Source organism: Typopeltis vanoorti, chromosome 9, assembly GCF_054136105.1.
Source record: "Typopeltis vanoorti isolate ZY-2024b chromosome 9, IOZ_Tvanoo_1.0, whole genome shotgun sequence".
NCBI classification, from domain to species: domain Eukaryota; kingdom Metazoa; phylum Arthropoda; class Arachnida; order Uropygi; family Thelyphonidae; genus Typopeltis; species Typopeltis vanoorti.
The window spans coordinates 104,763,307-104,775,908 of record NC_143557.1 but is presented as its reverse complement, the minus strand read 5'-3'; the positions used below and the strand labels follow the sequence as shown (position 1 = coordinate 104,775,908).

Genomic DNA, 12,602 nt, shown 5'->3' with positions numbered 1-12,602 from the left:
AACACTCTCTAAGAATCTTCATAAGCTTGACAACAGTGACAGAAACACAAAATGGCCACAAAACCGGTTGCTTGCTAAGAGATTTAAACAACTCGTGAAGTCATAAATATGAAAGATAATGTAGACAACTGGAAATTTTCTGAAGCGTTCAAAGTGGCACACAGTAACTTGTTTTGTCTTATCATCCACACACTTTCCTTGCGAGACATCTTTAAACTACATTTAGGAGACAGTGGGTATTTTATTAAAGTTTCCCATTTGATGTTCTTGATAATGTAAATAGAAATAAAAATAGACATGTTGGTCTGGTTGTAATTAAAAATGATAACAAAAATATCATAGAAAAAGTTTATTTGCTTCAAGTTAGAGAATACATCAGGAAATAAAGACGTCTTCCGGTTTGGTTGACAGGAAGCGACCACACTGCATCTGCAAAAATAGTACATCAAGATAAATAGGAAGAATGAATTAGTTATACTGATTTAGAGTAACACTAGTGGCAGACGTTAGCATATATCTGTGCTAAAAAATTATTCGAATGCAATTTTGTTTCACCAGATGATAATCTGTTCATTTATAATAACACAAAATGCAATTAAAATTTTTAAGATTGCAATTACATTTTCTAAATATGTTGTTTCATTAATGCAAATATTATATAAAAATACTTATAAAATTAATAAATATTTTAGTCACATACAGTTATAATGCATCATATCATTGACATTTATTCATAATTTTCAACTGTGAAAGCATTTTGTTTTATGAAGTTGGACTTAAAAATTAAAAGACTAACGAAGCATTTGTTATGATAATCTTGAATATTTTTAGGATTTGTAACCGTTTCCAGTTAGAATGCTAGACTAGCAAAGAATGGATCGCTAGTTCCTTCTTTGATAGTTGAATCAATGAGGTAAAATATTTTGGCTTATTCTTCAAAAAATATGAAATAATATAGATTAAATTAAAAAAAAAGAATAGGGAAAGATGCGCCAAATGAAGAGAGAGAGAGAGAGAGAGAGAGAGAGAGAGAGAGAGAGAGAGAGAGAGAGAGAGAGAGAGTTTAATACACATTACGCATGCAAAAAGCGCACGGTAGATGAAAAAGAAACGTTTGTTCTCCTCCTCCCACCCACTTATAGTTATTTCCCTCCTGATTACTTTTCCCCACGCGAAGTATTAACGCAGCAGATTTCGTGAGTCATATCTTCTACTAAAAATGAGCATCTTCGTGAGACATCCGCCTCATAAATGAGGACTTGAAAACCTAATAAGATACACATTAAAATACGATTTTTAATGCGTATCCCATTTTGTGGACCACAGATGGTCTGTGGGTTTTTGGGTGGTTCACGTGTTGCCCAGTTTGTGGCATAAAGAGCGAGACAGAGCCAGGAGCAGATAATAACCGTGTCAGTCCTCACGTGGTTCATTGACTTCCCGTCTGCCGTGGCATTTAAACAGGTATTCATGTCACCCCAATCTACGTCTCTTGTTGGGAGACTTTCCGAAAACTTCTTAGTGTTTGATACATGATTTCTGCAAGTTTCTACTTACATTTTCTAAATATGTATATAATGCTTTAGTTGTAAGAAATACAACTAAAGCATTACGTTTTTCTTTCATAAAAAAAATTTAAAATTAATTTAAAGAAAATTAATCAAAACATAGTTGAGGTCATTTGCTCTGATAGCATACAAATACTGTTACAAATTCCATAACTCTGTAATTGCTTACTTACAAAAAAACCTTACATATGGTTGAACTAGCTATGTTGATAGAGACGCTAGATCTAACAATATCTGCAGACTCTTGAGATAGATTTATTAAAAAGGTATATTTTTGTGTGTGAATTCAGTGTAATTTACTGTCATTTATTTGCTACTTACAAAGTAAGCGATTAGGGCCATCAGATCATCTTTCCATTAATGCATTCATAATTATTAAGGATATTATAGATATGAAATAAAAGAAAAAAAATACGCGAAGCTAAATACCAGCTCGGAGTATCATACTACCTATTGAAGAACAGCGAAAACAAAGTCCTAAAAAGGACTGAGAGATGGACTGAGTACTTGACTCTTTATCCCTTCATCTGAATGAAGAAAATCTGTGTGTTATTGAGATAAAAGCTCTAGTCATGGCTGAGTAAAGGCTAGCGCCGAGCCTTAGTTAAAACTTCATTGGCTAATGAAGTAAAGTATAGCCATCTCTAAAAATTAGGCGATCCCCGGACCACCCCCCTGCGAGTGGCCGAAAGACCGTCCAACTGAGCGTTGGTTCCACTCAGTGGCGGGCACTCCCACCACTGAGCAGAACCGCTCATATTCCAGGGAAAAGCATCCACCGACAGGGCCCCTCGGGCCGAGTCGGAGAATACCCTCCTCAGAGACTCAAAATGCTCTCACAGGGCAAACCCCCCGAAATTTTGCTCCCGATGAGGGAGCAAAATTTCGGAAGAAACCTAAGAGAGCGAAACTCTCTTCAAAATAATATAATTATTTTGAAGAAGTGATGATATGATATGATAAGTTATTGTGCTGTTCTTAATTTTCTACGATTTTTACTTCAAGAAATGCGGAAGTTGTTGTGTTATATTCAGAAACAACATATTCATTCTATTTTTCAATTTTTAAGGCAGACCTTAATTCCAAAACACGTCTAACTTAGAAAAAATAAAAAATTACTATTCGCTAACGCCCAGTCATAGCACAATAATTAAACTTTTCATTTGATTATCTTCCATTATCTGTTTATTTTAAAACTGATGACTTTTTTTAGTAATAGATGCGTGTGGTACAGAAAAGCAGGAAATAGTTACACACACACACACACACACACACACACACACACACACACACACACACACACACACACACACACACACACACACACACACACACACACACACACACACACACACACACACACACACACACACACACACACACACACACACACACATTCAAACTATCTTTGTTGGTTGGCTCCAGTGCTGTATGAAAATTTACGATACACCTGTGCGTTCTATTATCTAGCATGATGATGACTGAATAAACTTGTTTGGTTACTTTATTTTCTCTCTTGTTTTGTACTTCATTGAACGTTATGATTTAATATCTGATGTTTCAATGAGCCAACCCACTGTTAGTAAGTATCAGTAGGCAATTAACTATTTTTCTTCTAGCTACGGAAGTTAGTTAAGTGACCTATTAACCTGAAGATTTGAGTTTGTTGTTCTTTTTTTAAACTGTTTGCTTTTCTCAGTATAAATGATTTAAGAATAACTTAAAAATAAATAGAAAAACACAGCACTTCGTTATTTGTTTATTCCTTATCAAAATGGTCCTAATTAAACCGAAATCCGACAAAATTATAACCAATGCAGTTATCACTGCATTGCGAGGATTAAGCCCTGTCTTTGTCAGCGTTTTTTTTTTTTTTTTTTTTTTTGAAAAAAAAACTCTCCCTACAAAAGGATATCAAATTGTAGCATGGTTTCTGAAAATGTCGATTTGGTCTCAAAATGCGACCTGGCGCGTGTTCTACTACCTGGTCATTAACCTTAGTTCCTACCGATCAAGTAGAACATCGTATTTTATCTGAGAAATCTGAGAATGTCAAGCATTAGTTGGGAAAAATCGTCCGATATCGACCTTCCTTAGCGGAAAAATAATCTTAATAAATCCACAGCTATAGTGACCTCTAAAATGTTTTCCTCCCTTTCTGATTTTAGTTGGGATAAAAATTACGAAATTCGTATGGAACAGGATTCCTTTGGAATGTCGTTTTTATTTTTGTCTTCTACTGACAGGAAGAAGATCAAAATTGCAGACTTAAAAAATATTTCTCTCCTTAGCTTATGACAAAATATTCCATTTTAGAAATAAAATTAGCAACATTTTACTGATGACACCAGAGGTCGTCAGTGATGCACTCACACTGAGATATAATCACTATGAGATCAATTTAATTTAGAACATTTAAGGCATAAAACATAATTTGCCGTTTATGACACATATTTCAAAAGATAACTAATGTGGAATACAAAATGGGTTATTTAAGTACTTTAGAAATAATCATATTAAACTCATTTAATCAGAAGTGTAGCATTAAATCTTCAAAACTTTGTAATACCCAGTACACTAATGAAAGGACTTCATTCTTGTAAATTTAATTCGTAAACAGCTGCTTTCGATTTCGTTTTGTTTTGTGTATTTCATTATTTCATTACACCATTAAAATTAAGTCCATTTAAATAATATTAAACGATTTTATTGCAATGTTACCATTATTATTCGTTTTTAATCTCCACTTTAAAAATAAAAGCTTTGATTGTACAAATGCACAGACTTCGGTGTATTTTAAATTTAAGATTTCTTGTCGATATGAAAAATTTGGAGCTAGCTGCTAGTATGTTTGGCCTACTGTTGCTGTATTCAAAACACTCTTTAATATAATATTATATTCGAGATTAGCCATATGGAGACTGAAAAGAATCCATACATCAATCTTGTATTAGTTTGGCAGTCAGCCGAATTCTACTAGCAGGTTTTCATTTTTGTTTGTGTTAATAATTTTATAAATGTTATTATTTTTTAATTCTCTTAAGATAACTGTAAAGCAAAGAAGATTATAGACCAGTTATTTTTTTAAAAAAAATTATAGTTTAACGTTTCTGTGCAATGACTGCCGTAATACACATAAATGTAATACAATAAATGTAATACACACAACTATTTATTTCCTTTTATTTTATTTTTATAATAATAATAATTTAGCATCTATTATTTTTAATATTGTTGAAAAATTAATTCAGCAACTTTTTGTTTAAAACTTTAAAAATAAAGTTTTATCTTATATTGTTAAATAATAATTATATAACAGCTAATAAAATATTACAGAAAAATTGTTATCATCGTGGTGAATTTTAGTCTAGCTACGTGTATTTTTTTTGCCTAAATTTGTTAATTAATAATTATAGGACGAGCAGTTTATTAAAACATCTGGAATGAAGAGAAACTCCATTTTCCCACGGAAACAATGCAATCTCTGCTATGAAGCTTGCTAATTCATTTTTAATTGTGAAAGAACTTACAAGTGTTCCTTACATTCTAGACAGGATCTGATATACAGGTATATTTAATAATCATCTGACATACAAGAATTTGAAAAAGTCTAAATTTTTACTAATAAAATTATTATCAGTGAATATTTTACTGATAAACATGATTACAAAAACATAGTACTGAAGGCGAGTTTTTACATTGTATTATCAATTTTAATTAACGAATTCCTCTTAATAAATTATTTTTATTGGATCTGTTTAATGAATTTTAATTATTTTGTTTAAATGACATATTAAAAGCTTTTAAATATAACTTTCATCTAATTATTTGAAATGTATTTTTTTTCAGGTTTTATGTCAAATTATTTTATATTATTTCTTAATATTAGCATTAAAATAAATGAAATCATTCATTTACTTATAAAATTATGATAATATGAATGCAGTTTTAGTACATGTGTAATTATATAAACGGCTGCGATACACTAGCTGAGTTCGTGTGTGTGTGTGTGTGTGTGTGTGACATAATGAGTAGTGTAACTAATAATTCATTGCTGTCACCACAAAACAATAGGGTCACTTAACCACACTGAAAAAAAATGAAAAAAAATTACAATCTTTTTGTTGACAAATCCGCCTGTACAGATAGATTTGTTGGGCAAAAATGTATTCTAATCAGTAATAACTTCCTGTTTTCATATTACAAAGACATACTTGGTGTGCATGTCATGTTTTCCTACTTTCACTGACATTGTATTGCACGTGGGCCTAACCTAGTTCTAAGAGGCAGGCACGAGTGGGTTGATTTGTCATATGGTACTGCACATTGACTGAAGGGGAAATTCAGTTTAATAAAATAGCCTAAATTATTGTGAAAAATGCGTGGAAGTAGTAGCTAAGAACAACCGTATTCAATTTTAAAGAAACATAGAGATTAAATCTGAAACAAATAAGCATTTAATAAATTGCCGCTGGTATTCGACACTATAAACGTACAGTAATGATAAAAATGTGGTTAACAAGAGTGAACAAAAGACGCCATCTATATATGCCCTTTCTCCGAATGATTTCGTATTCCTCCCACTACATCTAAAACAATTCCTAATAATTTATAACTGTACTACTTTGTATTTCATGTGTTATTTTAAATGTAATATCATTTATCTTAATTAGATAGACTTAACTTCCGATACCTGAAATTATTCTTAAACACAAAGAATTTTACATCAGCAAGATTGTGATCCAAAATCCAATTTGCTTGCGTTAAATATTATATTATACATGCACGGTATAAGATGATAATAAAGTTAATAACTTACCATTGTGTTGTTTCAGTGGACTGAGATAAGTTTACCAGTAGTAATTTCCACTATATAACGGATAGCCATATCCTCCATAACCATACCCATGGCCACCACCATAATAACCACGTCCATAACCGTAGCCATAATCTCCATGTCCTGAATAATAGCCACGACCCAAGCCATATCCACCGTAGCCAATATATCCAGCATTAACAACGACGAGAAACATCAGTGCAATAAAAAATACAGCCTGAAAGGAGAAGAACCGGACAATTTTTAACTGCTGCTACTGTGATTTGCGTTATTTTTTTTCACCTAAAATGATAATCTAATATTATTTAAGAAGTATATTTCTGTGCTCTTTATCGGATTCAAAAATTCTCAAGCTTAAAAAAAAAAAAAAAAAAAAGTGGGAAACCTTTATGAACTGTGGCTCCCGTATGGTAAACCTGCTTCCTTTTTATACCTATTCCCAGCATTCCTGCTGCAAAAATTTAAATCGCTTGTCTAAACCGGATTGTTTTACTTTGTCAGTTACTCAAGCCTACCTATAATTAACAGACAAAAGACTTTGCATTGTTAGCAAATCTAGTCTATTTTAGCTTAATATTCTCAAGTCGATAAAGGCACTAAACATACACACGTAATATGCAAACTAAAGTATTTCTAAAAGCAGATGAAGAAGAAATAGCTAAGTAAAAATATATCATAATTCAACACTACCAATACGGCTGAAAAAATAATTGACTAACGAACCACTGCAAACAACAATCAAATTTATTTGGGAAACAATAAATACTAGACGTTATTAATAATACAATAGACACTTACCACAGCCTTCATGATGAGAACTGTTGTAAAGAAGTGTAGACACAGAAGTATCTTAGCAAGCGAGTCAACTGATGGCTGCTATTTTCCCACTGTTTCTTATATACTTTCCAGAAAGTAATGGCCATGAGTCAGCACAAATCTATAAGTCCTAGAGAACAAGCTCTACTTGATACACGATACTCCTCTTGAGTTAAAGGGGCATTGCTTCCGGTCAATGAATATTTGATCGGCAGTTTGGTGTTGAAGTTCCATTCATTATGGTTATTGGAGTAGAAGAAGAAAGTAAAGAGGAAATGTTGTAGAGAAAATAGTGAAAGTATATACACTGGTGTGATTTAATATGTCAGCACGGAGTCTCAAATAAAGGGGAAAATGAGGTTTTATGGTTATGTGTTTGCCCAAAAATAGCAAACATGTTTATTTTTCTTTTAGTTCAAAAAATACAAAACTAAATTTATTAACCGTGAAAAAGGTAATTAGCATGGGATTAGACAAATTTTGTGAGATATTTTCAGTTACATTGAAAAGTTGCGCTTAATAGTAGGGTGTCTTTAGTAGAAAATTCAGAATAAAGTTGATGAAATTAATAGAGAGAGAGAGAGAGAGAGAGAGAGAGAGAGAGAGGCCCGACTGATCAACCACAAGCATCCAATGAGGGAAGTCAAACTCATGTTTTTATTTCGTATAAAACTATTAAACCAACTTGAGAACGAAATCAGATGAGATTCGCATCAACGACCTCTTAATCTTAAATTGTTTTCATAATTCAAACATACTTTCTCCAATTTCCAACTGCGAGTTGTCTGTCTGTATACATTTCTGATCTACATGCCACAATGGAAATAACAGTAGCGTTATGTAGCTAGTCTCATGCAATGGAAAAAATGTTCAGGCAAATTTGAACATTTTTTCCTTATAGAACACTCTACACCAAACATACTCTGAATTTTGACTCTATAATTCAGCATAATGGAGTTTTGTTTGTTTGACTGAAATACTCGCTACCCTAAAAAAATCTATATCGTATTTACCACTGTCAGCAATACAAGAATTCATTTTTTGGGGGGGGGGTAGGTGGGAATGGACTGAGTCTTGACTCTTTATCACTTCTTTTGATTGAAGAAAATGAAGAGATAAAGTGTGGATAGGGTGTTATTGAGCTAAAGGCTCTAGTCATGGCTGGGTAACGCAAAAGCCAAGCCTCAGTTAAAACTTCATTGGCCACAGCATTGCCATCCATTACCCTCTAAGGGTATTAATCACCATTATTGTCTTGATGAAGAACTTTTCTGCTAGGTCATGAAGGAGAGATTTCGTACAATCCTTATATAGTCCTTATAAGGACTGGCTTAAAGGGGAGAAGCAAGAATGCTTTTCATATTCCCCGTTATCTGTAAAGGACAGTGTAGGGATAAGGTGTTATTGAGCAATTAAAGCTCTGATCATGGCAGGAGGGTAACAGCAATAGCCGAGCCTCAGTTAGAACTTCATTGGCTACAGCATTGCCATCCATTACCCTCCAAGGGTATTGGATTGAATGAATCAATCACCGCATCTCACGGTCGATTGTTTAACGTCATTTCGTACAATGAATTTCTAGTAATGGGAAATAATTTATGATAAATTAAAATAAAAGGTGTATCATTAAACTCTTATTATTTCTAGGAAGATTAGGGATATTCTTCAATTAAATCTTCAAATTAAATGATTTTTTTATTTTATAAAATATAATATATTAATAGAAATAAAATATTTATATTTTCATTTTAAAGATTAATATATCGCTAATTCATCCTATTTGATATTATTAATGATGCCAAAACAACATAAAATTGGTTGTATATGGGAGTGGTGCTCTACTCTAATTGTTGAGCATAAAAACGGAAAAAGTTAGCTTTTGTATAAAGGAATTTTTATAACTTTGCACTGATTTTTTTGACTTATTAAGAGCTGAGCTTGTTTTTTTACTAACACAAAAAGGCGTTTCCAAATTTATTTTAAAAAAAATTTAACATCGATATTTCTCTTCCTGTTTGACTACATATATGTGTTGTGGCTGTTTGTTTTATTTTATTTCATTTTATATCACGTGCGAAGGGACATTGCTCTAATTGCCTAGCCAAATGTAAATAACGAGAAGGTTAAGTTTCTATCAAAGCAGCTTTAACAACCTGCGGACTGGTTTTAGCCGTAATCAAAGCTTGATCATGTTTACTTTCAATAACACAATGAAGCAGATAAATGTACTAAAACTTACAGATAGATGGAGATCATGTCTATATGTTTCTTCAATTTTATTCATATTAATTTCTTCTTCCAGGTTTATTTATTTTTTGCTATTTTATACAAAAATCTTCAAGTAAATTAAATCTAAGTTAACACTTCTAAATTCTTTCGAGTCAATTATCTAATTTATATATTTCAGTAAATTAGTGCATAATATAATATATATCTTTTTATAAAAACGTGAGTTGATTCAGAAGTTTAGCCTTCTTGCATTTAAGCTGTTCTAATCTACGTACCTTAAGTTTGACTTCCCCATGAAGTCTGTTTATGGTAATATTATTTTCGACCACTGAATATTAAACAAAGGAACACATAAAACTGGGTTTTTAATTGGTCGGAGATTTCTACAGAGATGTAGCCTACTAGTTTCGCCAACTTAACTGTTGGCTTCATCTGGATACAGACTTGATTGGGAAGTGAAACAGAAGGTACATAGATTAGAATAGATTAAATGTAATAACATGCTAATATTTCCACAAATATTTGGCGCAATGTAGTTATCGTTCATCCATAGAAATCTAAACAATGAAATCGGTACGTTTAGTTTCGAATTTGCAGTTTAGCATTCAGCTAACATAAATAAATAAATAAAAATAAATACAGTGATTTGATATATAAACTACAGTAATTTGATATATAAACTACAGTAATTTGATATTTATGTTTTATTTTTTTTTATTTATAGTCCTTATAAGGACTGGCTTAAAGGGGCGAAGCAATAATGCTTTTCATCTTCCCCGTTATCTGTAGAGGACAGTGTAGGGATAAGGTGTTATTGAGCAATTAAAGCTCTGATCATGGCAGGAGGGTAACAGCAATAGCCGAGCCTCAGTTAGAGCTTCACTGGCTACAGCATTGCCATCCATTACCCTCCAAGGGTATTGGATTGAATGAATCAGTCACCGCGTCTGACGGCCGATTGATTCTCTCAAATCCGATATTTATGTTAAATTTTAACCGTGATATTTGAACTTTGAAACATCAAAGATATCAAATCAAAGATATTGAACTATCGATTGCAACCAGTACGAATACTAAATGAGATTATTGAATTTATCAATAGGTTTATTTTGAAAACATCTAAATTCTTAAAAGTAATCAAATTTACAAATAAATTTTAGAAAAATTCATGTTTTTTAAAATACTTGACAACTTTTTTAATACTAAATTTTGTTTATTATTTTGAATAATTATTATTTTTAAAGTAACTTCAAAATAAAATAGAAGTTATTGAGATTCACCTTTTGCCAATTATGTTTTTACATCGTCGATAGTTCAATATCTCTGATAGTTTGAAAGTTCAAATATTACGGGTTAAAATATGAAAATATCACGGTTCAAATTTTACATAAATATCAAATTTCTACAGTTTATTTATCTTAGCTGAATGCTAAACTGCAAATTCGAAACTAAACGTGCCGATTTCATTGTTTAGGTTTCTATGGATGAACGATAACTACATTGCTCCAAATATTTGTGGAAATATTAGCATGACAAACAGAAGTAAGAGGGCGTATTTTAACAGTTTTACCCACATGACATTTACTGTAGATATATATGAATGCACTTAGTGACTCGATAACACGCTGAGTTAACAGAGCGCTACATGTAATTCTTTTAAAATTAGTTCTCCGTATATTTTTACAAAGTAGCGAAAGTGAACGAATATTTATATTTTTTTTTAGTGAAAGAAATTTCACTAAAAATATTCTCATCATACCGTTGAGAAAACTTGGTGTTGCGAATATCGATCCACAGAATAAATAGGAATGTGTAATGTATGCCCAACTTGGATTATTATATTTGAATTATATATTCAGAAGAAAACGAACATAATTGATTCATAATCCAGTGTTATTCTCAGGTTGGAAACGTAAAAGCTAAACAGTTTTCTGCAAAAATTATTTAAATCGGATCACATGATACTGCACTTAGGAATTTTTTTGCGGGGTGGGGGGGGGAGGGATAGTGGTTGGATATTGCTACCTTTCAAAAGCTATTCATTCTAAGCTTTTAGGTTGAAATTCAAGTGTACGATAAACGTTACACACACACATACAAACTGATCTGTATTTTGGATAACAAGAGACCTGGCTATACAATTATTGAACATCAGCTAGTTTGGATTATTGCCATCGCATAACCAGTGACGACAGTTGTTGATGAATAATAATAATAATAATAATAATAAAGAGATATAATTATCTCTTGATTATTATGATTATAATAATAATCAAGATTAATAATAAAAGTATTAAAAGAACAATAATTTTGGATATATATATATATATATATATATATATTTATTTATTTATTTAAAGAAATTGTCTATATATCTAAATTTATTTATACATGTTTCTTATTTTAAATTAGATATATAGACAATTTCTTTTTTAACATTTTTTTACAAACATTTACGAAAACACAATTTTTACTAATAATGTCACATGAAAATCTCTGCAACTCAAATTTAGTTTTTTTTTATTTTATTTTTTAACCCTAAATTTGAGTTGCAGAGATTTTCATGTGACATTATCAGTAAGACGTTCTGATATTTTTAGCTGTTATTATTTCCATCTAACCGTGTTATTAGAATTATTCTTCACTGTATATTAAACAAAGAAAAAGAAATGAAAAAAATTCTTGACTCGTTATCAGATTAGTTTAAGAAGAGTAATCCAGTAATCCTTTTGAATATGTTCTGAATAAAAAATTCAGAAAATATTCAAAAGGATAATTATATCTCTTAATTATCTAACAGAAAGAAAGCCCTAATAAAAGACGTACCGTTTCAAGTCGCTTTGGGTAGTTGTTTTTATAAAATTCTCATTTTGACAGATGTTCGAACTGTAAATGGAGCTATTCAACCGAAAGAAGAAAAGAAAGATCGTATGTTGTCCCGAAGCAATGAACATAAAATAACTGTTCACATTTCAAGTCCTTGTAGCGTATACGTGCCACCAATAGCAGGCAAGAGTTATATAAGATAGCGCGAGAAACTTCGTTCATTGTGTCCCATAAAATAACAATCTTGATGTTATAGTTCTGTTTTTATTGTGGTTATCGATTCTAGGTTTCATGTTTATTTTTATAATAAGAGCAATGTTTGCATA

General features: G+C 31.5%; 1 long non-coding RNA gene across 1 annotated transcript; it reads right to left on the bottom strand.

The window, feature by feature from the left end:
- Positions 1-334: 334 nt before the first annotated feature.
- LOC150103373 (uncharacterized) lies at positions 335-12,389 on the bottom strand. Its single transcript, XR_016548873.1, has 3 exons — positions 12,277-12,389; positions 6,388-6,622; positions 335-429 (listed from the first exon to the last, which is right to left on the bottom strand). It is a non-coding gene; the product is annotated as an uncharacterized LOC150103373 (long non-coding RNA).
- Between the last annotated feature and the right edge of the window lie 213 nt (positions 12,390-12,602).